The 26,848-nt window shown below is 38.7% G+C and overlaps 1 long non-coding RNA gene across 1 annotated transcript in view; it reads right to left on the reverse strand.

Annotated features, from left to right (window-relative positions):
- The window catches only part of LOC112842699 (uncharacterized), a 55,816-nt gene that overhangs the window by 22,653 nt on the left and 6,315 nt on the right, over nucleotides 1-26,848 (reverse strand). Inside the window, exon 2 of the long non-coding RNA XR_003214654.1 lies at nucleotides 7,391-7,508. This is a non-coding gene — a long non-coding RNA (uncharacterized LOC112842699). The remainder of the gene's footprint in view (nucleotides 1-7,390; nucleotides 7,509-26,848) is intronic.

Genomic DNA, 26,848 nt, shown 5'->3' on the forward strand with positions numbered 1-26,848 from the left:
TAACTGACTTGAGAACACATCATCGCCCATTCAGGCTAATGTGCTAATACGTCTTAGTGCTAATGTCAACGCGACGGTGGGACTCAATGGATGAGGCCCCCAGCGCAAACCAGATTATCCGGCCGTCTGACTGTCTCTCAAATGGCCAGAGTAGGGGAAATAGAGTGTCTCATTATCATCATCTGCAGACGGCTCTCCACTAATCTGGAAAAAAAAACGACGCCATCAGAGGCTCTGAATATTTGCTTAGTGTGCAGGGGCACCGAGGGCTGTTTGCTACTCGCACAGATTGGCAGGCGTAAGTCCTGCGCACTCATCACAAGTAGTGTCAGTGCTCAACACAAGGGCATCCGTCAGCGGTATATGGATACAGATGGTGGGTCAAGTTTCAAACTGAGTGAGGAGGGAGAGGGAGCAATGAGCCGATTGGGGGATAGAGGGTTTCTGGGATTGTTTATTGCTGAGCTGTAATTGGATAAACCTGGCGTCTAACCTCTTTAGGCCTGTCACATTGCTTCATCCTCACGAGGCCAATCTCAGTTGCCCTGATTGAGTTTACGCTCAATTGAAACTTATCAGTTTTTTGGGGTTTTTTCACCGTGTTAAGAGATCCTGAACAGAGAGCTGTTTAACTGTGATGCATGTAATCCGAGTTCTTTTGTTACTGCAGAGTTACTGCAAACAAATGTTTATATGGATTTGAACAATTTAACAGATTGGAAATATGCGACTATATGTGACGTATGTCAGTGGGGTTTAATTTACATTTTGACTTTTACATTCCTTGGGGCAGAAAACTAACATGAAATTGCCCCAGGGATGTCTCTGAACTAGTAATAAACTGCCAACTAGTACATTGTCAAGATTGCCACGAGCAAACATATGTGAGGGTCTATCACCCTCACATATGTTTGACGCCTTCAGGCAACTGTTGTTCTGAATTGGTGCTATATACAAAAGAACTGAACTTTATCATGACGAGGAGTGCAATTATCAACCTCTTGCTCCTATATGCTTCTTGATTACTTTAAAGCCCATTTAAATGATGTAAAATCATAATTTTAATTGAGCAAATTCAAAGCAAGTCGATTCAAAGAACATTAAGCTACAACTTTAAACATGAAAACTGGCCTTTACTCACATTTAGATTGTCTTGGTGTGACTTTTTGGAAATGTCCTGTGTAGATACGTCGCCCTATAATACAGCTAGATGGCACTCATCTTGATGATGCCAGATATTTTACTCAAAAGCAAACCCATAAACCTCTCTCTGAACACTTTTCCATGGGAACACTTTTATTCTACCTAACTAAATCCAACAAATATATCTCTGTGCAGAGGGAAGCATTTATAACCTTGATGAGACAGTTAGAATAAACTGCTCAGTTTTGTGAGTTTTTCCACGTGTGCATTTTGGTACTTTGAGCACAACAAGGCAATCAGCCTTTTGTTCCAGTATACTGAAAGCGAGGGCAAACACCTTCATAGGTACCTCCCAAACTGGATGACTCTCACCAACTCACTCAGGTGGATAAGTACCCCTGTAGTCCAGGGGAGTACTGGGTTGAACTGTCCCTCTTAAATAAACACAGCGTCCAAGCAATGGTCTTGATAGCCTTGAATGTCTTACCTATAACTGAAGAGAATCCAAAACCAGCAATTTGTGCTAAACTCAGAATGAACATGACAGTTAAAATACTGTAGTACCTCTGAAGTAATACCTAGCTTTGCAAATGACTTGGAATCATAATTTTCACTGTAACGGCTCTATCAGGATCCAGGATTAGACCCACTGTGGACATAGGCTGACTAGAAATATTGGACCTTGAGTTTGGTTCTTAGCGTTTTAACAATTCAGCTGTCCTGAAGATCCCACCTCGAAAGCAGTCTTCCTTCTTGGCTTTCTCTAGTACACACACATACACCCTCTCATGTAGTCAGTTTCTTTCAGGTCTGTCCATTCACCTCTCCTCTCATGCTGATTCGTGCCCCTCTACCTTCCTCTCTTCATGACTTACTTTCCAGAATGAAGGTGCTCTTTACATTTGAAAGACCAATTTCTTCTATTGGATTAATTCATCAAAGTTGCCTTGGAGCTCAGTGACCACTAGAGCAGGAGCTGAGGAAGTAGACATGAATGTAGAGAGAGCATGAAAAGCCCGTATCACAAGCTTTCTACTTTTCTATGGACATTTTACTCAGAGCCATAATTTTTTCTTTCTGTAATCCAAAGAGTTTGCCCGTGATATGTTTAAACCATTTGAGCTAGTTATATTTACTTATTTTCTTCATGGCCAGGCGTCATTTTACTCATCCCACTAAGTGAGTTACAGTTTACAAGTGTAAAGAGCAACACAAAGTTTTTAGTGGGCAAATCTTTCCAACAAAAAGGTGGAAAAAAGGAGAGAATGAAAACAAGACACACACAAACTTCCTTGAAATTTCCAGAACATGGACATGTTCCACGAAGGATGCACCATTTCCTGGACATTTTCTGAGTTTTTCATTCGATCCATTATGCTGCAAGGGGAATAGACCTGTTGGCGTCTCTCCTATTTTTATGCAAAGGGCAAACATTTTCAGCAGTACTGTGGGTGCAATGCAGTCAGCACCAACTGTCTGTTAACAGCTGTCAAAGGCAGTTTATTGCATGTGGTTGGAAGTTTTGATTGGTTAGATTTGTACAAAGCAATGTCAGATGAGGCAATGATAAACTCCTAAAGAACAGTTTATCCCCTTTGGTTTAACCACAGTTTGTTTTTCATTGGGTTGAACAGCTACGAATGCATTTATATGGAATAATCATCATCAGAATAGGTTCTATCATCTTATGAGATCAAAACCCGAGAACACAAAGTTCTAGCTGAATTTCAACAACAATTCAGAGTGTGGTTTGCCCTGTTTACTGTGTTACGCCAGGCTTTCCATGAGTAATTACTGACATACAGATGTCACCATCTGTCTTGCACCCATAAACCCTGAGTCTTAAAATGCTTCAATCTCATGTGTAATACGGTATTACGCACTAATTGATCCTAAACATTGACTTAAACCAAACTTTGTGCTTTCGGGAGAACAGCAGTTGTGGTTAGCCTAGATTAGTGGCTGGGAAAAGGCATCTGAAATGACTGGAGGAAGCATGTCAAACTACTCCTGGAAAAATTTCTCCTCTATAAAAAAAAAAGAATGCTACTCCAAACAGTCTCAAACTCTGGATTACACTAAAACTGCCAAGCTTGCAGATTTTAGTAAAGCAGATATTTGGTTTCTCCAGGGACTGAATGACATGTAACATTATTACATGACCTCATAGCATCTTTTATAAATTTGTGTTATTCCAATATGCACACAGTATCCTTTATGCAGCGCAATACAGGACGCAGAATGATGGTCCACTTTCATCATAGGTTAAAGTCCAGGAGGTTGGAGAGATGGCAGGGGAGTCTTTCAGCTGAGAGATGATTTCAGACCTGTTAGGATGGCCTTAAGCGCCTGGATTAAAATAGGAAACCTGAGGCAGAGATGAGGTGCAAACCAACCAGGTGTTTATTCACCAACATTAGCAAACGCCAAAACATAACACAAAATAAAACAGCCCAACGGTGGGACATGGTTCCAACAACAGGGTCTGATGGTAACAGACAGCCTTTTATAGACTGTTGCTAATTGACTCTCAAACCATACCATCACCTAGGGTTATATGTTAAACTAAACTAATGAACTAAAGACACATCTCATGTAATAATCTTTATTACTATCAAATCAGTACTGTAGAAATAAAAGCAACTTTTAAATAAAACATTTTCCCACTTAGCCTATCACTTAAAATCTACAGCCCCCTCTTCAATCACTTGATGTGACCTGGAACCTTTAAAAGGCACTCAGGACGCCTGGGAACTCTTTTAGCTGGCACACCCTTGGGTGAAAAAAACAGTTAAGACACAACCTTGCCATCAAAATATTCACTTAGAATATAAATTGACTCTCCTACTTATTAAGATACACATCAGGTGAATGTTAAAGTAATATTTTCCATCATCTTAACCAGACTTGCCATGCAAATTGAAATTTCTGTACTTCATTAATAACTACCAGCTTTCTGTTTTACCTGCTGCTTTGCTACTTTTAAAAACACCTATTGGGTAGTATTTACTTTTAAAGGAATTAAATTGTATTTTGTGTATATTCATTTTAATTTAGTTGTTCTTTGTAAACGTACTTTAAGAAATTTGTAGTGCTGTAAAAATCAGATTAGGGTAGCTTAACAGATGTTTAATTTGATTAAACAAACATTATGCAGGAGCAGGTAATGGATAATAGATATCGTTTTGTAAATAACTGGACACGAATAAGTTATTATATAATATTTTACCACAGTATACTTCTGTTATTATCACATTATTATCAGTTTGACCCTTAGATCAATCCATAGACCTTGAAGAACAGGTCACAGGGCAAATATTGACATTTAATACATGATATTTTAAATCTTTAAATCTTTATCCTTTCAATATGTTGACAAAACACTTGTAAGAGTCATCGTTAACGTGAGCCTGCTCAACGCTCCTACAAAGTTTGATTAGAATTCATTGAAAATATTTTGAGCTATCGTGTTTACAGACAGAATGGTGACATACACACATGCGAACACGACCAACCACCTAAACTCCTTCATGGAAGTAATTATGAAAAGCTGAAGGTAAAAATAAATCCAATAGGAAATTAAAAACAATTTAACACATAAAAAAGTCCTTATTTACAAAAATAATCACCTTTAGTGACCAAACGAGCCTTTGGAACCACTAACAAGCCTATGCCGGGAGATCTCAGGCAGCGGTCAGGCTCTTTACTTGGTTAGGTTCAAGCAACCAAATTATACTTTGAGGAAAACACTCAGGTCTGGGTTAAATTTTCCCCAGTGACAACATTACCCCTCCACTTTGAAAAAGTGATGCTTACCCAGTGCGCTCAAATGTGACACCGGGGGGTCGTTTAGAAGCGTGGATACGTTGCGAATCGAGAGAGGCAGACCTGTCTCACCATTGTGTCATGGCACAGACTTCAAAGGATGCATATCTGTGAGATGTCACCGGCTTCACAAACCAGCAGTATCTGACATCCTGGGATTAAGAACGGGCTGTATATTTCATTAAAAAATAAGTCAAACTAAGAGCTATAACATATCTTTCCTATTCTAATAAAAAGCGGGGATCTCTTTTTGACTGTAATGTGCGATCTAGGGAATTCATAGTACTCCGAAAGGATTTATTAGCAGGTGCAGCAGACTGGGTCGATATAGGAAGTAGTTGAGTGGTTTTCTCGCATACAAAGCCATACACCTTCAGTGAATTGCATTGCTTTTATTACCAGCTGTAATTATTTTTTTTCAAGCTTTGTTGTGTAAATGTTTGAATTACTTCATAATCAATCTTTTTTTGACTGACAATACAAATGAGTTAGCAATTTTAAGCTGTTCCAAAGTGATAAGAGAGCAGCAATAATGATAACCATTTCCTAAAAGCGACTATAAAGCCCTGCTCATATAACCAACTTAGGCATCACAGAGGATTCAAGATGTTACATTGGCCGTCATGTCTCGGTTGAAAACTACCCACACACTATAATTCAATCAGTATTTTATTTTCCAATTTCCCCTTGCTCTTATTGCTTGGATGACCATGTTAACTTGTTCGCCTCCGTCTCCCGTGCAGATTAAGGTGTAATTGGTTTTTTTTCAAGAGGCCATTAGGTTGAGCTGAATCAGAAGGCCCTGGTTTGGCTTTCCACATCTCCCCGACCTGGGATACCTCAGAGTTACTGCTTCCATCTTCCAACACCAGCGTATATTCTCTCTCTCGCTTAACCTCGGGTTGTGGATCCACTGGTTTAGTCTGCTAGCCTGGGTTGCTTTTCATTTCCAAGGGTTTGAGTCGGTCCCCAGATGACAGCTCAGCCAGTATATTTCCTCGGCCACTTGCCAGATTTAAAATCAAATTAGCTGAGCGGCTGAATGAAAGCCCTTTAAAGCTCCCTATACACATGACCACACAAATAGAGAGAGCAGGGAAAATGCTTGTTTATGCATCCAAACCTTAGCTTTAAGTGCCTGGCACATGCTGCTGGGTCCCTTGTAGTAAAAGCAAACCGTATATGTTATACAAGATAAACATATTATGAACAATATGGATATTACTCTTGTGCTATTTTCATAAACAAGCTCTAATAGTTCTTGCTGTTGCAGAATGCCCATCAATTCAAGACTACAGACTAAAATGTGCTTGTTGTTCCTCTCAATTAACTTAAAGACATAATTGGAAAAGGCTAAGTAGCTGTCGTCTGTCTTCTGCGTGGGCTGGAAAGCAGAAGTTCAGTCGGTGGCTTTTAAGACGTGTGTGCGCTCTCCGGTTGCTATAGTGTGATTTGCAGCAGCACACGACTGTCAAAAGCAATGAATCACATTACTTAAGTCAGTCATTAAAGACTTGCTATTCCTGTTACACAAAGCACTCACATCAGCGGCTCCCCGCGACACCAAAGTAAGCTTTTAAAGCTCTCACCTGTGACATCCCTGTGTTGTTTTTTCTTTTCTTTTTTTTTGTTCTGGCGAAATCTTTGATGGTTAGCACTTATTGCTGTGTGTATGTGTGCAAGTGAGTGTGTTTTGAAATCACTTGTCAATCAAACAGTGTGGGCAGCACAATGATGTCTTTGTCCTTGGATTCCCTTTATAAGACCGAACTGTAGGGAAACCATAAATGTAAACCATTTCTGTGTAGTGAAGGGACGGCTTCAGGATCAATTTAGAGGGAAACAAAACTGTTTGCAAACAGAAACCAGAACGTCAAGGCTTTTAAAGATCATTTATAGAAACCCATGATAAAACAATCCCTGACTTCATGTCGTTTCTTACGGTCCCATCCATTCAGATCTGTGGCTTATTGTTATCTTACTTGAAAGACAGACCTTCGCTGCGGAGAATGGTCCTGTGCCGCGATTAGCGCTGTATTCTGGACCGCGCTTTCTGATTTCTCTTGGAAAGTTGGAGAATTCCACCAGTCCAAACCTGTGCTCGGTACTGATGTTGGGCATTTGTGGCTCTCTAAATACACCACACACAGAGTGACCAGGCTCTATCCATGACTGTGCTGCCGTGGTTTTGATAAGGCAGTTTTCACATCCACCTGGTGACTGAGGGAATCAGTGCTCCTCTAAACTTAATGTTAAATGTTCAAGAGTTTTTGCCCTAATGTATTCGGAACGTGCAGTCTAGTATTCAGTAATGTGGAAATTCCACCACCCACACTGACAGTGAACTTTGGACCATAAGTAGTAACAATATGTGCATATTTATAGCTCAGACAGCACCAGTAGTCAATAAAAAATGTCTTACCTCCATTTGCAGGAGTTTATATCTATGTATGGTTCTATGCTGTGGCCTCCCTGACTTTTCACACCCTGTTTTGTAAGGCTGGAGAGGGAAGCAGCAACAGTGCAGAACCGAGCAGAAGCTGGTGAAAGACAGATATAATATTGATTAAGTGAGACACAGCATGAAGAAGAGGAGCTTAGGTGAGGAAGAGTTGCAAAGTAGCTTGCAAATATGCCACAAATGAAGGCATGGTAGAGCAACGTTTACCAGGTGGATCGAAGCTAAGTCATCAGCTAACAGTGAGGTCAGCAGCTTGCCTGAACTAATGTTATGACTTTTTCATTCATGTCATTATGTTCGTTTTTTTGTGGTGTAAACATAAATAAAATAATGATAATTTTAAGTGTGTCTTGTATTAAAAACCTTTTATTTACCCCCTGTCATGTTTGGCCCTCTGGTTTGGTTCTGCTTCAGCGAAAACATGACAAAGATTAACAGAAGTCTGTGAGTTCTTTGTGCTGTCCATCACATATTCAACACAACTCAGGCAGACATCACAACGCAGTCAAAAATTAAGAAACCAAATGTGTTGTTTTTGCAATTTGCCCCTGAACAGCAAATGAAAAGCTTTCTCGGTGTCACATTAAAGACTCCTCTGCCCAATGTCATTGCAGACAGCAGTGATCTAAGCATTGTGGTCAGTTTTACATGTAATACCACAAGGTGACTAATAAGGAGGAAACAGACTGACGCAAGAGGACCCAATATCTTGCCCCCATGCTGCTTTATTCACATGCCCACTCTGCCACGTCTTTCTACACCCACTCCCTGCTGTAATGAGGGTCCCCGGAGTGCTGGGAAAAATCTACCCTCTTCCTTTAGCCACCCGTGGTGTGTGTTCATGTGGTGTGTGCTCATTTGTTCATTGATGTAACACCCTGCTAGATTTATGGTGAATTTTAATGGAAGAGCTTTTTACAATATATACAACAACACATACTAAATGCCGCTATTATCTAAAATTTCGGCTTTTCGGCTTGAATGTGAGAAGAGAACACAGAGGCCACAGATTTGCAGCACAAAGTACAATGTTAGACAAAATGTGTAAGCCACAGTGCTTCATATAGGACATTTATAAAGCTCAGCAATAACTGATGTGATCACACGTACATAAACATGCCTTTAACAACACCCCTTTTAATACTAAATGTTCTGACTGCTGGAGAGGAAGACCTGTTTTTACCAACACAAGCTGGGTTTTGGTGTAAAAAAAAAAAAAAAAATGTGACTGTCAGTATTTACAAAGAGAGCACAGTGACCAGATCAACGTCAGCAACAGGTGAGAATTGTTGTCTATGCATTTCTGGACTTTACCCTGTCAAGGTGCAAAATATACAGCATTAAACCACAAGTCTACAAACTGATTTACAAAAGCACCTTATTGACCTTATTTCTAACTTCACTATATTGTTTATGCCATTTCAATTGAATGTTAGCAAGACACAGTTTAGTAGTTTGTGTGTGTGCATTTTAGATGTGTCCTGATGATTTTTTGTCTTGTCCCTCTCATAGTACTTTCACTTGACTGTCTTATTTAATGTAGATGATGACATCTTTGCAGTTTCATTTGGAAAAAATTATTTTCAAATTTTTTAAACTATTTTCAAATACAGTAGTACTTAAAGTGGAAACTGCCTCTTGAACTTCTATTATAAAAGGCACGACGTCTTAGCTTAGTTTTAAATACACGGTCAAGCTGATAATTAATATAATGAGCTGGGAAATTGCATAACGAGCTTTTTTAGCATTATGTAACTTTTCAAGCCAATTTTTTTGTCTTTTTGGGGAATCAGGAGAAAAAGCAAAAAGCTCAACCTCTCAGTTTCAACAGTTAAGTTTTTCTTTCACTATACTAAAATTAAATAAGTTTATTGTGTGGATGCTTTAAGGCATCCACACTATTGTTTTCCTGTTTCTCTTTCTTCTTTATTATTATTCCAGTTGCCACTTTTTGTACGTTTTTTGGCACTTAACTACTTCCACAATTTTCAGCCGATTTTCACCGTTCAAATTTTAAACTATTCTGCTATTTCTGGAGATGGGTGCTATGACTTTTGGTATTTTATACTGTTATACTTTTTAAAATATTAAGCTTTTTTCCTTTAATTTGTCCCATTGAAATGAATGGGAAACTTCCGCAATTCTGCTAAAACTTGCTTGTTTTTGAAACTTAACTACTTTTTCCTACTTTCACGTAGAACAACCATTCAAACTTTAAAATGTTCACAAATTATTGGGCTATTCAGGAATGATTCAGCTTTATTATATCTGTTACCGTTTTCATCTTATCCCTCTTTAAGTTTTGAGTTTCATCTTTGTGATTTTTCACAAAATACATGCGTTGTTATGGTTGCTATGCACTTGGTTCTAAGTGAGCCACTGTACCTTTGGCAATTTTCTCTTCATGTCCGAACAACTTCTTGCTACTCGCTCAATTTTCACTCAACCCACACAAATTATACATCAAAACGTAGGTATTTTTGCTGGCTTTCAGAAAATGTCACCATCATTGTTGTGAGATTTATAGAATTTTGGCAAATCTCCTCAGACCAACACAAAGTCAGAAAACTCTCCATAGAAAGTCAATGGAGAGTTTGTTCAAAATCATCGCTTGATTTCTCTAATGAGAGGCATATTCGAATCGTCATATCTCCTTAACGAAGCGAAGTTAGAACATGAGGCTTGTCCCCGTATATCTTCAGACACTCCTGACGCTCACAATTCAAGAATTTTTTTCTCACCTATTACTGTTCTGAAATGAGTTAGACTTGTTTGAGGGTAGGAAATTCGTCCTTCGCTCAGATTTCTTCAGATTTCAAACTCTGGAAATGAGGCACTTTTTTCTCTCGTCATATCTTTTTGATGGATTTCCACAGAGACCTGAAAATTTCCATGACTGTTCACCAAAGCCTGCTGTCTCTTACGGTGAAAGAATGATATTGATACTCCAAATAGATTTAGAGTTAGAAAGCGTTGTTTGAGGGCAAGCCAAGGCAGTTTTCGCTTGCCTATACTCAGTTATGGTGCATTAGAAGTCAAATATCTTCAATAATTCATATTTTAATGATAAAGTGTCAACACTTTAAGATTCCCCCATCTCTTCTGAACAAAACGGTGTAAGAATGACCGTTCTAGCCCCTACGGTTAGGAAATTATGGCCATTTGTTTGAGGGGAGTCGTCATTATGAGAAATAGACTGCAAAAGTCCTGTGTCTCTCTGTGCTGCGTGCACCTGTTTTGGCGGGAAAAAGTGCACAGGCTCTCTGATTGGTGGATTCAAATTCAGCAGCTCCCAGGCTGCTTGACTGAGCTAGAAACTTACTTCTCTCTCCCTGTGTGTGTGTGTGTGTGTGTGTGTGTGAGAGAGACAGAGAGAGCGAGAGAGAGCCTTTTGATGGGAGCATCTTATTATATCACTTAAATTTAATATATTTAGACTGGTTGACTGAATTTGGTCCTGTGTGTGTCTCTCTGTGCATGTGTGTTTCCATATGTGCCCATATTTGTGATTGTGTGACTGTTATACTTTTTTTGCTGATTTTTTTTTTTTTTCAATTAACAATTAGATTTGAGGGACCCTTAGCATGTTCAGGATTTTTCCAGCTGTCCATTTTGCTTTTCCAATTTTTCTATAAGTTATTACTGTTGTGCTAAGTCATAGCATTTCTGCTGCTTTTTAGTATTTGTGCTAAATACAGCATTTCTGCTAAATCATACTATTTCTGCTATTTCATAAGATTTGTACTAAATATAGTGTTTCTGCCAAATATAGTATTTCTGCTTAATTATAGTATTTCTGCCATTTTATAGTATTTCTACTAAATGTAGTATTTATGCTTAATCATACTGTTTGTATATATTTCTGCCAGGTCCCCAGGCAGCTAATCCTCTGTGAGGCCTGATACATATAAAATTTACATATCAGGGCCTGCACGGCTTCCCAGCCAGCCAATCATATCTGAGGTCTGCCCTTTCTTCTCGTCATATCTCAGCGACAGATGTACAAAGAGCAATGCAAATCACAGTCAAAGTACACGAAAGTACGCTGATTCCCCCAGTACAAGAATTATGCTTCTAGTGCACCTAGTTTTTGAGTTACACGACGTTTTGTAACTCCAAAAAACTGTGTTTTTCGCCTCTCACCGCAATCTAATTCTGACTGCTCATCACCCTGTTTTCCAGGCGCTCGCTCTCTTTCCCAGTGGCGCAGTTGGTAATGACACAGGTCTGCAACCCAAAGGTCGTGGGTTCAATTACACCTTGGGCAACATGTTTTTTTTTCCCTACAAATTAATACACTATCACAGACCACTAATTCATATTCATCATTTATTACAATTCTGCAAACTTTTATGATTTTAGCAGCTTTTCTAATATTGACCTCAGATTCTTGTTAACACTCCATGGCACAAATCCTGTTCCCTTTAGGCTCTGTGTATGTGTGTGTGTATCAATATTTCTCCCATTTTAAAGTATTACTCCTCCATAATTGTATTTCTGTTAAATCAAAGTACTTTTACTACATCTTAGTACTTCTGCTCAATCATAGTATTTCTGCTAAATCATAGTATTTTGCCAAATTATGGTTTTTTTTTTTTGCCAAATCATAACATTTGTTTTATGTTACAGTATTACTACTAGGTAGAGGAATTTCTGTCATGTTACAGTATATGTGCTGATTACAGTATTTCTGCTAAATCATAGTATTTCTACTATATTATATTTTTCTTTCTAAATATAGCATTTCTGCTATATAATTGTATTACTGCTATGTTATAATATTTGTGCTAAACCAGAGTATTTCTGCTGAAACATAGTATTTCTGCCGAATGATAGTATTTCTGTCAAATTACAGTATTTTTGCTAAAACATAGTATTTTTAAAAAAAATTTCAATATTAATAGTAAATTACAGTGTATCTGGTAAATCGCAGCATTTCTGCTATGTTGTACTGTTTTTCTAAATCATAGTATTTCTGTAATGTTTAAGAATGTTTGGCTAAATATATTCTTTCTGTTATCTTATACTATTTCTCCTAAATTCTTGTATTTTTGAGAAGTTATCGTGTTTCTGGTAAGTTACAATATTTCTGCTAAGTTCTGCTATGCTATTGTATTTCTGCCAAGTATTATGTTTCCTCTAAGATATTGCAGTTCTGCTAAGTTACTACATTTTAGCAAAGTTCCTTTGCTTCTGCAAAGTTTTTACAAATTCTGCAACTTTTCAGCTTTTTCTGCTAGTTTCAGCAGACAGCTTCAGCATTACAGCATCCACACTGCATTTTCGCAGGAAATGCAAATTTTTCTAGTTATTATTCCAGTTGCCACTTTTTGTACGTTTTTTGGCACTTAACTACTTCCACAATTTTCAGCCGATTTTCACCGTTCAAATTTTAAACTATTCTGCTATTTCTGGAGATGGGTGCTATGACTTTTGGTATTTTATACTGTTATACTTTTTAAAATATTAAGCTTTTTTCCTTTAATTTGTCCCATTGAAATGAATGGGAAACTTCCGCAATTCTGCTAAAACTTGCTTGTTTTTGAAACTTAACTACTTTTTCCTACTTTCACGTAGAACAACCATTCAAACTTTAAAATGTTCACAAATTATTGGGCTATTCAGGAATGATTCAGCTTTATTATATCTGTTACCGTTTTCATCTTATCCCTCTTTAAGTTTTGAGTTTCATCTTTGTGATTTTTCACAAAATACATGCGTTGTTATGGTTGCTATGCACTTGGTTCTAAGTGAGCCACTGTACCTTTGGCAATTTTCTCTTCATGTCCGAACAACTTCTTGCTACTCGCTCAATTTTCACTCAACCCACACAAATTATACATCAAAACGTAGGTATTTTTGCTGGCTTTCAGAAAATGTCACCATCATTGTTGTGAGATTTATAGAATTTTGGCAAATCTCCTCAGACCAACACAAAGTCAGAAAACTCTCCATAGAAAGTCAATGGAGAGTTTGTTCAAAATCATCGCTTGATTTCTCTAATGAGAGGCATATTCGAATCGTCATATCTCCTTAACGAAGCGAAGTTAGAACATGAGGCTTGTCCCCGTATATCTTCAGACACTCCTGACGCTCACAATTCAAGAATTTTTTTCTCACCTATTACTGTTCTGAAATGAGTTAGACTTGTTTGAGGGTAGGAAATTCGTCCTTCGCTCAGATTTCTTCAGATTTCAAACTCTGGAAATGAGGCACTTTTTTCTCTCGTCATATCTTTTTGATGGATTTCCACAGAGACCTGAAAATTTCCATGACTGTTCACCAAAGCCTGCTGTCTCTTACGGTGAAAGAATGATATTGATACTCCAAATAGATTTAGAGTTAGAAAGCGTTGTTTGAGGGCAAGCCAAGGCAGTTTTCGCTTGCCTATACTCAGTTATGGTGCATTAGAAGTCAAATATCTTCAATAATTCATATTTTAATGATAAAGTGTCAACACTTTAAGATTCCCCCATCTCTTCTGAACAAAACGGTGTAAGAATGACCGTTCTAGCCCCTACGGTTAGGAAATTATGGTCATTTGTTTGAGGGGAGTCGTCATTATGAGAAATAGACTGCAAAAGTCCTGTGTCTCTCTGTGCTGCGTGCACCTGTTTTGGCGGGAAAAAGTGCACAGGCTCTCTGATTGGTGGATTCAAATTCAGCAGCTCCCAGGCTGCTTGACTGAGCTAGAAACTTACTTCTCTCTCCCTGTGTGTGTGTGTGTTTGTGTGTGTGTGTGTGTGTGTGTGTGTGTGTGTGTGTGTGTGTGTGAGAGAGAGAGAGAGAGAGCGAGCGAGAGAGAGCCTTTTGATGGGAGCATCTTATTATATCACTTAAATTTAATATATTTAGACTGGTTGACTGAATTTCGTCCTGTGTGTGTCTCTCTGTGCATGTGTGTTTCCATATGTGCCCATATTTGTGATTGTGTGACTGTTATACTTTTTTTGCTGATTTTTTTTTTTCAATTAACAATTAGATTTGAGGGACCCTTAGCATGTTCAGGATTTTTCCAGCTGTCCATTTTGCTTTTCCAATTTTTCTATAAGTTATTACTGTTGTGCTAAGTCATAGCATTTCTGCTGCTTTTCAGTATTTGTGCTAAATACAGGATTTCTGCTAAATCATACTATTTCTGCTATTTTATGAGATTTGTGCCAAATACAGCATTTCTGCTAAATCATACTATTTCTGCTATTTCATAAGATTTGTACTAAATATAGTGTTTCTGCCAAATATAGTATTTCTGCTTAATTATAGTATTTCTGCCATTTTATAGTATTTCTACTAAATGTAGTATTTATGCTTAATCATACTATTTGTATATATTTCTGCCAGGTCCCCAGGCAGCTAATCCTCTGTGAGGCCTGATACATATAAAATTTACATATCAGGGCCTGCACGGCTTCCCAGCCAGCCAATCATATCTGAGGTCTGCCCTTTCTTCTCTCGTCATATCTCAGCGACAGATGTACAAAGAGCAATGCAAATCACAGTCAAAGTACACGAAAGTACGCTGATTCCCCCAGTATAAGAATTATGCTTCTAGTGCACCTAGTTTTTGAGTTACACGACGTTTTGTAACTCCAAAAAACTGTGTTTTTCGCCTCTCACCGCAATCTAATTCTGACTGCTCATCACCCTGTTTTCCAGGCGCTCGCTCTCTTTCCCAGTGGCGCAGTTGGTAATGACACAGGTCTGCAACCCAAAGGTCGTGGGTTCAATTACACCTTGGGCAACATGTTTTTTTCCCTACAAATTAATACACTATCACAGACCACTAATTCATATTCATCATTTATTACAATTCTGCAAACTTTTATGATTTTAGCAGCTTTTCTAATATTGACCTCAGATTCTTGTTAACACTCCATGGCACAAATACTCTTCCCTTTAGGCTCTGTGTATGTGTGTGTGTATCAATATTTCTCCCATTTTAAAGTATTACTCCTCCATAATTGTATTTCTGTTAAATCAAAGTACTTTTACTACATCTTAGTACTTCTGCTCAATCATAGTATTTCTGCTAAATCATAGTATTTTGCCAAATTATGTTTTTTTTGCCAAATCATAACATTTGTTTTATGTTACAGTATTACTACTAAGTGGAGGAATTTCTGTCATGTTACAGTATATGTGCTGATTACAGTATTTCTGCTAAATCATAGTATTTCTACTATATTATATTTTTCTTTCTAAATATAGCATTTCTGCTATATAATTGTATTACTGCTATGTTATAATATTTGTGCTAAACCAGAGTATTTCTGCTGAAACATAGTATTTCTGCCGAATGATAGTATTTCTGTCAAATTACAGTATTTTTGCTAAAACATAGTATTTTTTAAAAAAAATTTCAATATTAATAGTAAATTACAGTGTATCTGGTAAATCGCAGCATTTCTGCTATGTTGTACTGTTTTTCTAAATCATAGTATTTCTGTAATGTTTAAGAATGTTTGGCTAAATATATTCTTTCTGTTATCTTATACTATTTCTCCTAAATTCTTGTATTTTTGAGAAGTTATCGTGTTTCTGGTAAGTTACAATATTTCTGCTAAGTTCTGCTATGCTATTGCATTTCTGCCAAGTATTATGTTTCCTCTAAGATATTGCAGTTCTGCTAAGTTACTACATTTTAGCAAAGTTCCTTTGCTTCTGCAAAGTTTTTACAAATTCTGCAACTTTTCAGCTTTTTCTGCTAGTTTCAGCAGACAGCTTCAGCATTACAGCATCCACACTGCATTTTCGCAGGAAATGCAAATTTTTCTAGTTATTGTTCAGATTTTAATAATTGGGGTTGTATTATGGGCCCTCTTGGCGTCCATCTATTTTTGTCCCCTCCCCTATCCAATTCAGGGTGCAGGAGCTCATCCCAGCTATCATGGGAGAGGAGGGTGCACCATGGACAGGTTGCCAGTCTGTCTGGTAACACGTTTAGACAGACAACCATTCACACTCACATTTACACTTACAGCCAATTTAGAATCACCAATTAACCTAATGTGCTTGCTGTCAGACTGTGGGAGGAAGCGAGAGACCCCACACAGGCAGAACATGCAAAATCCACACAGAAAGGCCACGGCCTGAATTTGAACCCTTTCTCGCCTCATGGCAAGTAAGGACATTCTTGCTGTGAGGCAACAGTGCAAACCACCACACCACTAAGTTGCCCTTGATTTCGTATCACTTTGCTAATTTAGGACCTAACAAATGCAAAGTGAGTGTAAATGACAGTGTCACTTCAAATATCGTTCATTTTTCTTCATTGCTGCCTAAAGCTAGTAATCATGATGACGCTTCCAGAAATTAAAATTTAGACTAAAAATTTCATCAAAATATAATAGAAGAACTGTTGAGCCATTACAGTGTTTTAGTTTAATTGTACCCCAAAACAGGAACTTAACCTTAAAATGTGATTTTTCTTTCTTTCTGTTTTTTTTCTTCGACGGACTGATCTTTTGTCCCTTTCTAAATGTCATCGGGGCCCAACTACAGCAACAGCCCACACAAAAGAATCATTGAGGCCCATTACATTACACGGAGATAGACTGTGTGGGAATGTCAAGGACTCTTGCATAGCCATTACTGTTAAAAAATAATTGATTGCATTAACCTGCCCTTTCACCATTTTACAAGTCCGATCCATATTCCTAAGTGGCCGTGTAGTGTGGGGTTTTAACCTGAGAGGAAACAGCGTAATGATTTTGTCAGGCCAGTATCGAATGGCTCAGTGGTGTTGATGTTACTCATGGTGTGCAGCTTTTCAAGCATCCACACCACAACCCAAATGTCAGTGTGTCATTTTCCATTGAGAGGAACCTACACATTCACGCTCTGGGTATTTTTTTCCCCCCTTTCTTTTTGTGTGGCCAGTTGGTTCGGGTAAAGCCTTTTATGAGGAGATTTATTCCACTTTTGAAGTAATGCTGCCAGCAGGGGTTTGTACGGCAATAATCTATATGTTTACATTTAATGAGTTCGGGGGCTAGAAAGTGCTGCAAAAAACCAACATGGTTTACAATTTTTCTTGGCAGAATGAAAAAGTAGCAGTTTCACCATGAAAATCGTGTACTCTTCCTCACATTTCAATTCAATTCAATTTTATTTATATAGCGCCAAATCACAACAGAAGTCGCCTCAAGGCGCTTTATATTGTACAGGAGATCGCACAATAATACATACAGAGAAAAACCCAACAATCATATGACCCCCTATGAGCAAGCACTTTGGCGATCTAACATCTAAACAATCAGTGTGTACTGTTGTCTAAGAGCTAAAGCAACCATGTGTGCAATATTAGACTTCACTGGCATCTGCATTGATATTGAGCCTTGAGCCATTAGCTATAGTTGTCATTTTGTTTTTGTTCTCGACTTCATACCTTTTCATCATGTACACAATTCTTTCCGGTTGACTTGAGAGGCAACACAGTGAAAAGTGCAACGTTTGATGTTCTACAAACGGCATTAAATTAATCAATTTGATAACTCCCAACTGCCGGGCTCAGTCTCTTCCTTAGTGTCTCTTCTCTCTTTCCTCTTTCAAGGCAGTGCTGAGGGAGAAATATAGATTTGATAAGGCCGCTTGCTCCCGCTCTCCACATCCATGCAGAGAAAATACATTTCCCCCTGGACAGAGCCAAGTCTCATCCTTCCTCTCTGGAAAGATTACAGAGCAGGCATGGACAGAGAATGACACAATCTGCCTCGCTATCCCCTCCGCATCGGCAGGAGACTGTTCCTGCACCACCGTCCATAGGTTATGATGACAAGCCTCCCAAATGGCACAATCCATAATGCCTGGAGCTGCACCTGTCTGCCATCTTATATAATTCATTATTATATACTTATGGTTTCTTGTAAGGCTTACAAAGTGCAACTCTGATTCATTGCAAAGGGAATAGAAACACTCTAAGCCAGCTTTATTATGGAGAGTACAGTTCTCCACCACAGCCCCGAAGATAGATGCTTTGTTATGCCGGTGCTTTATTAGCACTACTAAATCACTTGATAGCAATGTGGCTGAAACAGAGATAATTATTGACGTTGTATCTTGCCGTTTAATGGCGTGGCACCAACACGTAGCTCAATGAGTCGCAAAGGACCCTCGCTTTTTTATTCCTTCCTGCTTTTCGCACATTTTCCTCTTTCATTAGATTTTGCAGAACCTTCTCCTCATGTGTTTTTCTTTTATCTTGTACTTTTGCATGATTCCCTTTTATCTATTTTTGCTCAGTCCCTCTTTGTCTTTTCTTATCCCTCGCCTTAGTCTCATTACATAGTTTAGAGAACATTTTTCCTGCCTTGCATTGCTACATTGCGTAGCCACATTTAAGCCATTAGTCTTAAAATGTTTTTGTGTCAGTGCACGGCCTGTTGTTGTTCCCCCCCACGATCTCCTCCTCCTCCTCTGCTTTTTCTAAGGCTGATGTGTCTTTCATTACCGGGGTCTGACAGCACTGAGCCGAGTGGACGTCTGTTTGTCACCCTCTAATGGGGCTTGGCAGCCTACAAGGTGTGCACAACACCTCAGAGAGAGTGCCCTTCTCCTTCTGTCTTCCTCAGTGGAGGAAAAGACCAATAATACTGCCTTGCGCATTCAGTCCACTGTTCAATTTCACTTCACGTCCGCGTCAGTGCTGTGAATTGGATCAGGCACCTATGGACAAATTCCACGTCCAGTTGACTTGATGGGAATTGACCAAACCTTGCCAGGATCTCACGCAGTGCGGGCTTTGATCCTGCTCCAGCTGTCAATTGCAATATACAGTTTAGAAGTAAGGCTATCTAATCCATTGTGAGTAAATCCTGCTTTTTGGTGTCAGCCTATCGACCTGCCCTCAGCTGTACTGTTGCTTATGGATCTATCTCTCCTGAGCAAATGTTTTCATTTGATGGATTCCCAGACAGACTTATATTAAAGCCATGGACCACCATTTGATAAGATTTCATTGGATCAAAATAGAAAAACTTGGTTTGACTTGTTGTATTGTGGCCTTATAATGTTCCTTGTGGAGCCCTTCACTTTAAGAACCTGTCCAACAGAAGTCCCATTTTGTTAAGATTGACTCACCGGCTACACAGGAATCTATTTGCTGTTTTGGCTTACTTGCTTGATTACTACACCTGTGTGTAAAACTTTGAAAATATTCACATTGTTTAAACCAAACAGGCAAAAGGATCTGAAAGCCACATATAACCACAGAAAGGCCAAATATGATTTTTCTACTTCATAAGGAAATTTAGAGATAATCCGATTTTTGTTAAGGGACTGTTTGGATGTCCCAGTGCCCTCAAATTTTTGTAAATCTCCACTACAAAGGCACTAGCTATGCACGGGTCCTTTACATGGAAAGCACAACTGTTTGCTCACATGCACACAAGAGTGTATCTTGGCCTAATTTACCTTATAGTTTTTCATCATTAAATGTGAGCAGATTGCAGTCAGTTGAGTTCTGTTCTTACACGTGCCTGTTCCGCTCAATAATCCCAGCTATACTGGTTGCTATTGGTCAAACGTCTAAGGAGCGACTGGGCTCCTTTAAGTTTCTTTAAAACCTTTTACCTCTTATTCGAGAAGCTTCTTCAGCTCTAAGACCCACTATTGATCATGTGCCTCATCACATTAGCCAAGGTGTGAAAAAGGGTGTGGAAAACATAAACAACGTGCAAGAATACACGTGAAATTTAAATTAGTCCAGCCGCATTTCTTTCCAAGCTTCTTAGACTACTATGACCTGGATGACTGACATAGTTTTAATCAGCAAAGAGAGATCAAATATATTCACCCGGTATCCTGACAAAACATGTAATAGGCAAGGCAGTCTTCCATGTCCATTTCACACATGCAGAAGATGCAGTAAGCTGCAGAAACAGCAGATATTTTATTTCAATCCAACGTGAAAATAATCACAGGAAAGTGTTTAAATGCATGTTAGGACAAATTAGCCACCTAGCTTAACCGTCCCTTGCGATTAAAGAACCTGGAATGTACTTCATACCTTTCTTGCTCACTACTGACTTCTTGCCTTTTAATATATGATCTCCCCCTGCTGGTACTGGGACTTCTGCATGCATGTCCATTTCATGCTTTGGAGTGGCTGTGATATGGTTGAAACATTTTAGACTGTAGCTCATGACGGCCACAGCTGGCATGTTTCTACTACTGCTTGGACAGAAAATCTCACTTCTGACCAACAGCAGTAATACTGAGGTAAGTTGTTGATTATATGTTGAACTGTCAGTAGCCCTCTGCTAGCTGCCGTTAGTTTCGCTAATAGAGCTAACAGTAACAGCTATCTTGAAATAACTTTGTTGTATTCTGAGGCTTAGCAAATAAACTCTCATACAATGTAAGAATGAAATCAACTGTTTATAAAAGGGAAAGTGTGATCTTTTGGACTCAAGCCTAACTTTAGCTAGCTTAATGTTAGATTATAATCAGCTGATGGAAGTGTTGTGTCTCTAATCTGCTGACCAAAAGTAACTGCGAAAGTATTCGGAATAAATGAGCATATCTATGAATGCTTTCGTGTGTTAGAGCCCTGACTTCAGTTCAGGAAATGAGGCTTGAGGTGACATTTTATTAAGATCCGAGTGACACTGCCTCTTTTATTTGTGTTCCTGCTTCTTTGGCGAATGGGACCCCTTCTCAGATGGCAAAACATAGACTTAAGTCCAAAGGTGCCAAAACAATAGCAGGAGGCGGCCTACATTTTCTCCTTCCTGGCCACTCTATTCAAATACAGGGAGTGCAGAATTATTAGGCAAATGAGTATTTTGTCCACATCATCCTCTTCATGCATGTTGTCTTACTCCAAGCTGTATAGGCTCGAAAGCCCACTACCAATTAAGCATATTAGGTGATGTGCATCTCTGTAATGAGAAGGGGTGTGGTCTAATGACATAAACACCCTATATCAGGTGTGCATAATTATTAGGCAACTTCCTTTCCTTTGGCAAAATGGGTCAAAAGAAGGACTTGACAGGCTCAGAAAAGTCAAAAATAGTGAGATCTTGCAGAGGGATGCAGCAGTCTTAAAATTGCAAAGCTTCTGAAGCGTGATCATCGAACAATCAAGCGTTTCATTCAAAATAGTCAACAGGGTCGCAAGAAGCATGTGGAAAAACCAAGGCGCAAAATAACTGCCCATGAACTGAGAAAAGTCAAGCGTGCAGCTGCCAAGATGCCACTTGCCACCAGTTTGGCCATATTTCAGAGCTGCAACATCACTGGAGTGCCCAAAAGCACAAGGTGTGCAATACTCAGAGACATGGCCAAAGTAAGAAAGGCTGAAAGACGACCACCACTGAACAAGACACACAAGCTGAAACGTCAAGACTGGGCCAAGAAATATCTCAAGACTGATTTTTCTAAGGTTTTATGGACTGATGAAATGAGAGTGAGTCTTGATGGGCCAGATGGATGGGCCCGTGGCTGGATTGGTAAAGGGCAGAGAGCTCCAGTCCGACTCAGACGCCAGCAAGGTGGAGGTGGAGTACTGGTTTGGGCTGGTATCATCAAAGATGAGCTTGTGGGTCTTTTCGGGTTGAGGATGGAGTCAAGCTCAACTCCCAGTCCTACTGCAAGTTTCTGGAAGACACCTTCTTCAAGCAGTGGTACAGGAAGAAGTCTGCATCCTTCAAGAAAAACATGATTTTCATGCAGGACAATGCTCCATCACACGCGTCCAAGTACTCCACAGCGTGGCTGGCAAGAAAGGGTATAAAAGAAGAAAAACTAATGACATGGCCTCCTTGTTCACCTGATCTGAACCCCATTGAGAACCTGTGGTCCATCATCAAATGTGAGATTTACAAGGAGGGAAAACAGTACACCTCTCTGAACAGTGTCTGGGAGGCTGTGGTTGCTGCTGCACGCAATGTTGATGGTGAACAGATCAAAACACTGACAGAATCCATGGATGGCAGGCTTTTGAGTGTCCTTGCAAAGAAAGGTGGCTATATTGGTCGCTGATTTGTTTTTGTTTTGTTTTTGAATGTCAGAAATGTATATTTGTGAATGTGGAGATGTTATATTGGTTTCACTGGTAAAAATAAATAATTGAAATGGGTATATATTTGTTTTTTGTTAAGTTGCCTAATAATTATGCACAGTAATAGTCACCTGCACACACAGATATCCCCCTAAAATAGCTAAAACTAAAAACAAACTAAAAACTACTTCCAAAAACATTCAGCTTTGATATTAATGAGTTTTTTGGGTTCGTTGAGAACATGGTTGTTGTTCAATAATAAAATTATTCCTCAAAAATACAACTTGCCTAATAATTCTGCACTCCCTGTATGGTGGAGGAACATGGCGGCTTCCGCAAACTGCAAACCTGCCCCTCTTTATTTTTTAAAGATTAATTGTAAGTTTATGAAAATGTATCAGTTTGTTGGAAGATGTAATTACACATTAGGTGGAGTGCACCCACCTAAGACACAGTTCTGCCAAAAGGATATTAGATTTGGAAGGTTACTACAAATGACTGTTTCATAGGAAAAAGCTTCTTTTTTTTCTAGGATATCAGAATTGCTCACAAGTAATTTATGGATTCATTATAAGCATCGTTTCAGGATTTTAAACCCAATGCAGGTCAAACAATAAAAAGATAGGAAAGCTTGAAGGAGTAGGAATGAAATTCAACTTAATGGAATAATGGTGATAGAGAAGGAAAATCGGAGACAAAGCAAGGCAGATGAAAGTAAAATGATTAGAAGGCCATCAGAACGTTCAAATGGCGAAGAATGGGGTGACTGAGAGAATAGATCTAAATCCTCTTTTTTCTTTTCTTGTGCGGGTCCGTGCGACTGTCAGAGCGCCACAATGATTGTCCCAAAACGCACATTTAGACCAGAGCCCACATCGTTTTATTAATCCCGACCTTAATTTGATTCCACAGAAGAAGGAGGTGATGGAAAGAACTGCGGGAAGATGGCAGAAAGGAGGAAAGAATGCAGCTGAGGGTTGAACATGATGTGGGAGTCGGAAACCTGCTTTTCTCTGCTCGGAGATGAAAGGTTAAAAAGCCTGATAGATCTTTCCATTTTAAATGCACCTCTGCGCCCGAGTGTGCAGTTCTCAGAGTGTGCATGCCTGTTCATTTGTGCAGCGAGTGTTTATCTGCGTGCCAAGAGTGTTAGAATGGGGAAACGTTGGCTAATAACAAGATGTTCCTTTGAAAATCGCGGCGCATTCATCCTGGTGTGTTCTTTCAGGCGAGCAGCACAGGGCGAAATGTCAACCATTAGAAATAAACAGTCTTGTCATGACAACTCTTGACGTTGAGAACAATGCCAGAGAGAAAGTGAGAGAGGAGAAAAGAGTGATAGATGTAGCAAGATGGAAATAGAAAAGGATGGAAAGGTGTAAAAAAAGAAAAAAAAGAAAAAGAGGAGTGAGCAGGAAGATGAAAACACTTCCCTTTTTTTGCACATCCCTCTGAGTCAGCCTGCCAGTCCCTCCTTGAAAAGCAGCAGAATCTGTTTTTTTCCTTATTTTTTTCCTTCTCAGTCTTATTGTCTTTTTCTCTCTGAATCTATTTTTTCTTAACTAAAACCACGGAGAAGCTTCTCAGTGCCTCACTCTGCTGTTTAACAATCCACACATCATTAGCGCCTAGCCAGGTTTCCTTTATTTCTTTTGATTTGTGTCTGTGGTCTGCTCATAATGCTGTGCTGATGAGCAGCAACAGAGTTAGACTGATTTTGATTTATTAGCATGTATGAAATAAATCCACCCTAAAAGCAGGGATTCACTAGATTTTTCTGTATGAACAGCTCAGTTTTACTTCAACCTTCTCTTAATGCTGAACAACCGAGAAAGAGATTACATTGTTGAAAAATGAATCCATACGCAGCAAATAATGGAACAACTCATCTGACGCATAATTTTTACAGTACTATGAGGACATTTACTCCTTCATAGCTGGAAGCCATGCATTCAAATAATATCATTTGTTTGCCATAGCTTGCCCAAGAGTTTTAAGAAGTGACAGAGTTAGTAATTCGTTTTAATATGCTTTTCCTTCCAAAGTCACTACATAAAGCCAGTGAGTTACACAAAAGAGTGTTGGTCACTCTGATACCTGCTTCTTGTTAACGGATCTGAAGAATCTCATAGTAGTAGACAGTAGTAGTAGTAGGAACAATCAATAGATGCCTCCAGGCCAGATATTATTCATTTCTGTGCAAAAAGTCTCATTCCTTTATAAATTAATAGGAAAATGGGAAACAGGTCAAGAAATGTATTAATGCATGTGCAAACACACATGGAAAACAGAGTTTGTACAGTTCTATCAAGCTTGAAATGTAATATTTGGTACCATTATTATTAGAGCCTGAACTCTCTTAGACAGTGTTCTTCATGAGTAGTTCTTCAGGATTCTTAAAAAAGCTCTTCTTCAGGTTTTGACTGTTTATTTTTCCATTCCGTCAAGATGATTTCACACTGATTCAATAACGTTGAGGTTGTGGCTCTGGTGAGTTTGCATGGACTGAAAATTAAAATGAGTGAAAAAGCAACCAATGTCCACAGAAAAACTTTGAAAGGCATTCAGAAAGCTCATGACAACTTTATTTTGCTTCCCTGGAAGGAAAATACAAAGAAATAAGGTGTGGCTCAAGACTTTTTGTATAGACTTTGCATATAAATATTTCATGCAGCCCTACAGCAAATTCTGGGTCTGCCTGGTCATCTTCTTGAAACCAAAGGGTTCAAGGATGCAGTTGGATCAGACTGCCAAAGAACTCCACTGGTATCTTTTGATGTAAAAGAGTACTGCTACACTAGCCTCATCTAGATGTCTACTTGTATCGACACCTTCATTCTTTTGGTTACCATCTTATTACAAGTAATTGTTAGACCTCAGATTGACTGGCAAATTGAAAGCTTTACTTTATGATTTCATTTTCTCTGACAACTCAGTGATTCACCTGTCAATATACTACCAGCTGCTTTACCATTACTCATAATCAAGATTCCAATATAGTCCAAGTGACTCCTATTTCAGAGGTGGTACTCCACTGTTTTCCAACTAAGACTAACTAATTATTGCCATTATTTTTGATGATTATTGGTTTTGTCACTCCATAGTTACAACTTGTAACACATTAGGTTAAGTCTATCCTAACAAAACTAACTGAAATGAAAAGAAAAAAATGTTATACTTCTTTAAATGGCCTTTGAATTCACAAATCTTATATTCCGTTGCCTATCTGAATGCTGGATGCAGAGTTGCCATTTTGGAATGGAGTATAGTATATCGAGGTGAAAGATGATGAGATTGAACTATTGTGGAGAAAAAATGAAGAGTGGAAAACTGGTCAGTTGACAGCCTGGTACACTCCTTCCTCTTATTCATGTTTTAAAATAAACTGATTTACTGGCCTTGAAAACAAATCTTAAGGATTTAAAATCAAATCTTTATTTCTAGCAGGTCCATGATGGGAAAAAAAAGAATTATGAAACAGCAAAAATCTCAGATCCGGACAACCATCAAATTCTTTTTGACAATTCCACTGCCCAAAGCCAGCGTGTTCTCCAAATTTCATGGCAGAGTAGCTATCTAACATAATGTTTTGAACCATCAGACATTATGTTCTTGGCATACAAAGTGATACTGATGGGTCACTGGAATCTGTTTACTGACAAAAATATACATGATGCAGAAATATGTGGCTGCAGACTTGAAACAGGAAGAAAAAAAGCTTGAAGTTGAAATTGCTCTTGTGCTACAGTTAATATATTCATATTGGCTGCTACATGTCCTGCTTTGTGTCTTCTGTATGAATCTAATATTGTTCGGCTGTGCCACTGAATCCCAGTTATAGGGTGAGCACAATCAGAATCTGTAATATAATTGAGAAACAAAGCTGTGGAACCATACTGTACCATCATACATATGCTGAATAAGTAAACAATAAGACAAGCAAATTCTGGTAAAAACAAAAAAATACAATTATGTTAATATCTTCCCGCTTTGTAGAAAAGTGTGTAACAACTGAACAATAAGCTGCAGACTGCATGTCTTATCGCTAATATAATGTTAGTTTATTGAGGCCTGTAGTGGCCAATAGATTAATGAACTGTCATTACCGGTTGCCAGCGCTTTGTGTCCAGCTCACTTTAACTGGTTTTCAATTATGGTCCTTCCTTTCATCCAAGGGAGGTTTAACAAATTGCCCTCTGCTAAATGTTTTTGGGTTTTTTTAACTCACATTAGAGTGTGTGTTTGATGTACTTGATCGTGTTCTGAGACTGGATTTGTGCTGTGCATTGGATAGAAACCTTCCCTGTTAACTTGTTGCTTGTAAATTCTACCATTTTGATCCAGAGTGAAATATGTCCACTAGTAGTAGATGATTAATTGCCATAAAGCTTTGTATGTGTAACTAGGTACTTCTGCAT

This window comes from Oreochromis niloticus, linkage group LG17 (assembly GCF_001858045.2).
Source record: "Oreochromis niloticus isolate F11D_XX linkage group LG17, O_niloticus_UMD_NMBU, whole genome shotgun sequence".
Taxonomy (NCBI): Eukaryota; Metazoa; Chordata; class Actinopteri; order Cichliformes; family Cichlidae; genus Oreochromis; species Oreochromis niloticus.